Raw genomic sequence first — 5,083 nt, forward strand, 5'->3', positions numbered from 1 at the left:
AAAGTAGTCATCAGACAAAAGCAATCTTCAGTAACCAGGAGAGTCTTCCCTGTATTGCACCACTACTAACCACAGTGGAAGAGACTCCACAGATCATCTTTGCTCAAGTCCAAGGACATTTTCCTAATTGCAATGGATCTCTCCTTTGAATTAGACCTGGGAAATTTGAATTTGGCAATGACAAGTAAGCCTTGATTTTTGGAAGAATGCAGATTCCTTAGCATGGACTTGTTCTATTGAATATGTATTAGTATCTGTTTCTTCTCTGAGGCTGACATTGCCATGAGATCCCTTTTCGTTGCAGATGAGGAAAGTAGTCTATAGGGAAAAAAATAGAGACTTAATTTTGTTTAAAAAGGTGACATTTCTGCTCTGTAGATATTATAAACCTGAATTTCTCTGAAGGTTTATGCCAAAAGAGAAGTGTCATAAACTGTCTGTACTGAGCTCTATTTCACCATAAGTTCCTGAAGGAAAGGGAAGTGTCTTCACTTCATACCACTCCCGTACTTGGTACTTCCCAGACACAATGCATCTTTCAGTTCCCCAAACTGGACACATTTATTTCTGCTCAGAGTCATGGCTTTGCTCTGTCATCTGTCTTCTCAAGTCTGATTCTTATCATTCAGACGTCAGCTCAAATTTCATGTCAGTGAGACTCTCCTGATTGCTTAATCTAAAAATGCTGTTATTTATTATATTACCTATAATGTAATAAGTATTTTAATTCTCTGCAAAACATGGTCAATGTCATTTTTACATTTATTTATTAGCTTTGTTTCCCCATTAGAAAGTAAGTTCCATGAGGGCAGAGACTTTTTCTTGTTCACTTTGTATCCCCGATATCTAGGACAGTGCTTTGCACTTAAATAGCACTCCATAAATATATGTAAATAAATGAAAAATAAAACCCCAATAACTTTAGTGTATCATTTCTCTGTGTGTCTACTAGGCATATGAAATGATGTGAAGAAACCCCTGTAGTCAGGAAGGAATCTGCATTCCTTTAAACATTTTTAAATATTAGACACTTTTTTCATTTAAAAATTTTGATTTGTATGAAACTTTAAAATATTGAAAAGCGTGGGGGGGATGTACATATCACATCCTCTGTTAACACTTTGGTGTATTTCCTGCTAGTCTTCCCATTTCTATAGGTTTTAAATAATTATAGTCATATGATGTGCAGAATTTTTTATTGCAGTATAATTGACATGTAACATTAAATTAGTTTCAGGTATATAACATAATGATTTGATATTTGTATATATTGTGAAATGATCGCCAAAATAAGTTCCAGTTAACATCCATCACACACATAATTACAAACTTTTTCTTTTGTGATGAGGATTTTACTCTTAGTCACTTTCAAATATGCAATACAGTATTACTAAGCACAGCCACCATTTTTGTACATTACATCCCGTGTCTTATTTATTTTATAACTGGAAGTTTGTACCTTTTGACCACCTTCACCCATTTTGTTCCCCACACCTCTTGCAACCACCAATAAGTTGTCTGTATCTATGAACTTGCTTTTTTAAAAAATTTTTGTTAGTTTGTTTTGGTTTAGATTCCACATATAAGTAAGATCATATGGTATTTGTCTTTCTCTATTTTTCTCTGACTTATTTCACTTGGCATAATGACTTCAAGACACAGCCATGTTGTCACAAATGGCAAGAATTCCTTCTTCTTATAGCTGAATAACATTCCACTGTATATATGATATGTATATATATCATATGCATCACATTTTCTTTGTCCACTTATCTACTGATGGACACTTAGGTTCTTTCCATGGCTTGGTTATTGTAAATAATGCTGCAATGAACATGCGTGCATATATCTTTTTGAGTTAGTGTTTTTGTTTTCTTCAGATCAGTACCCAGAAGTGGGATTGCTGGATCACATAGTATTTCTATTTTTAATGATTTTTAATGTTTTGAGGGAGCTGCCATACTGTTTACCATACTAGCTATGCCAACTTAGATTTCTACCAACGGTGCACAAGGGTTCCTTTTTCTTCACATCCTTGCCAAAACTTGTTATTTCTTGTCTTAAAAAAATATCCTTAGCTGAGAATATGTTTACTGGTTTTAGAGAGAGTGGAAGGGAAAGGGAAAGAGAAAAGAGAAAGAAACATTAATGTGGGAGAGAAACATCAATTGATTGCCTCCCATACATGCTCTGATCAGGGATCAAACCCGCAACCTAAGCATATTCTCTGACCGGGAGTTGAACCTGCAACCTTTCGGTGTATGGGACAGCACTCCAACCAAATTTGCAACCTGACCAGGGCTATTTCTTGTCATTTTGATAATATGTAGTCTACTAAGTATAAGATGATATCTTATTGTGGTTTTGATTTGCATTTCCCTGATGATTAATGACATTGAGCATCTTTTCATGTAGCTGTTGGTTATCTGTATGTCTTCATCGGGCAAATATCTGTTCATATCTTCTACCCAGTTTTGTGAGTGTGTATGTGTATGTGTGTGTGTGTGTGTACCTGGATATATGAGAGTGTGTGTGTGTGTGTGTGTGTTTACCTGAGTATATACATATGGATATCTGAGTATATATATGGATATATAAATATATATGATAGTAATCAATTTTTTTGTCCTGGTTTAAAAATGTTTACACTAGCATCAGCGTTTTTATCTATGTTGCTATGAAATCTGTATGATCATTATTTTTAATGGCTGGATGATATTTCAGGAATGATGACCTTTTAAAAAATGTGATAAAATACATATAATATAAAATTTACCATCTTAACTATTTTTAAGTGTACAGTTCAGTAGCATTAAGTACATTCACATTGATACTTTTATCACTGCCGTCCATCCACTTTTTATCTTGCAAAACTGAAACTCTGTACCCATTAAACAATAACTTCTCTTCCCCTGGTAACCATACATTCTACTTTCCATTAGCTACAACTTCCTTACAGGCTTGGGGAGAATCTGATCATGGTCCAACTGTGCTTTCCTAGCTGTTGTTGGAAACAGATCAAGAATTAGGGGCATGTTCAAGATATATTTCTTACTATTTGAAGTATTTTAAGTTGCTGAACCTATTGCACTTGTCTTCACTGAATAATAGACCTTTTATGATAATTCTAAAAGGCAATAAAATGCAGTGGTCCCTCACACCAACAGCTGATACAGGAAGCCCTTAGGAAGTTTAGATGCCCTGGTTGGAGACTAGGGTTGGGGAGAAGGGTATTGGGGAGGTGGTTTGGGTATAGATAAAGAGTGTGAATGAGCTGACCCTACCCCTAACCAGATAAACTCTGCTTTTCTCTTTTTACATATTTTGATTTTATACAAGTTATAATTTGAAAAAAGATTATGAGGCAAAAAGAAAGGGGAGGAGGAAGAGGAAAAAAATAAAACTACTTGTTCAATCCCCACAGAGAAACAGTTTCTTCAAAAAGCATATGGTATTTCATCTGCTACAGAAGTTGTTCTAGTAAATTTTAAACCAAGCAGCAGAGCTACTCACGACCTAGGTTTTCACTACAGGTCTCTTTTAAAGATAACATCTTTGTGGGTGGTGTGGGTGGTATAGCTGATTCTCATGAGTGTCTGATTTCTCATTCAAATCAATTTTTCTGAGCCAGCAGTGGGAATTTATAGCAAGAACAAGGTATCACCTTCCCCTTGGGTGAGAGGAGACACACAGACTTAGGTTAGTGGTTGGCTGTCAGATTAAAGGGGAGGGAGAAGAACTAGTCATTGTAACCCTTAACTTGTAAAGAAGAACAGGCCCACTCAGCTGTGAATCTCTGATCTCTTTGTTTAATGCCATGTAATAGGTCTCTGTCAGCATGCAGACATACGAGTGACATGACAGAGGACATTCTGCAGATAAAAATTTTTGTCAGTGTTTTGACTGAAGGCATACTTATCAATTTTTTAAGTTATATGAATCTGGGCAGAGTAGTAAATATCCTCAGCATCTCAATGTCTACCAGTGTCCTGGAATGACGTCTGGATCCACGGTGAAGCCAGTGGAGAGTCCTAGTTCCTTGACCAGCCCCAGTGCAATGATTGTCCCCATTTCTGCCACTACAACAATGCCACATAGCAAGGCCACATCTTGGAACTTACTCGACAGAATTGCCCTACCCTAGAAATCGTGAACTCTGAAACTCTACTCTTTGCTTATGGAGTTGAAGGGCTTTTTTTATACATCAGGCAGTGGGAAGAGAGATGTAAATATTTTTGTAAGAATTTATAGTGGCTAGAGATAAGGTGGGTGGGATCAGGTGAAGAAGGCTCACTTCTAGGGTAGATGCAGAGTCTGTAAAGGTGAAGTGTTTGCTCCTTTGGATTGGTTGTGGAAAGTTCCTGTGAAAGCAAGGAGCAGAGGCTCCTCTGGTGGGGTGATGCCTGGCTAGTCTCTTTTAGTTAATGATGGAAATAGCCACCTGGAAGTTACCTCAAAGTTCCAACTTAAACTCAGGAATGTAAGCAGTCGTTTGTTGGTTTTGCCTTGAAGTTAACTGATTACTCCTTCTTGTCTCTTCCTTCTGCCCTCTGGACTCCTGTTATTTAATTTAGAACATCTCAAAATTTTCTCCTCATCAAAGGCCAAGGTCAGAATTGTTTCAGGTGTCATCAGCATAGGGTTTTTCTTTAGCCTTCTGAAGTGTGAGGGTTTTTTTTTTTTTTCTTAATTTTATTTATTTATTTTTTAGAGAAAGGGAGAAAAACATCAGTGTGTGGCTGCTTGTCGCGCCCCCAACCAGGGACCTGGCCTGTAATCCAGGCATGTGTCCTAGACTGCAATCGAACCAGCAACCCTTTGGTTTGCAGGCCAGCACTCAATCCACTGAGCCACACAAGCCAGGGCTGAAGTATGAGGTTTTTGACAAGGGTAAGGGTCAGGAGGATATAAGTATTGTACTCCAGGTTACAGTCAAGATATCATCCCTTAATTTTATGTTCTCAGGTTATGCTGGGAACCCATCCCATTTCCTTATCTCTGTATTTGAAATATCTCATTTTGACTGCATGTTTTTCTTGCTAATATTTGTTTATTTATTTTTGCTCCTATTTGAAGGTACAAT

At 37.1% G+C, this 5,083-nt stretch overlaps 1 protein-coding gene across 1 annotated transcript in view; it reads right to left on the bottom strand.

The window, feature by feature from the left end:
* The window catches only part of IL18 (interleukin 18), a 79,501-nt gene that overhangs the window by 36,221 nt on the left and 38,197 nt on the right, over window positions 1–5,083 (bottom strand). The gene's annotated exons all lie outside the window — the stretch shown is intronic.

Source organism: Pteronotus mesoamericanus, unplaced genomic scaffold (genome assembly GCF_021234165.1).
Source record: "Pteronotus mesoamericanus isolate MK-2021 breed Mesoamerican mustached bat unplaced genomic scaffold, CSHL_Meso_final scaffold_36, whole genome shotgun sequence".
Classification (NCBI taxonomy): Eukaryota; Metazoa; Chordata; class Mammalia; order Chiroptera; family Mormoopidae; genus Pteronotus; species Pteronotus mesoamericanus.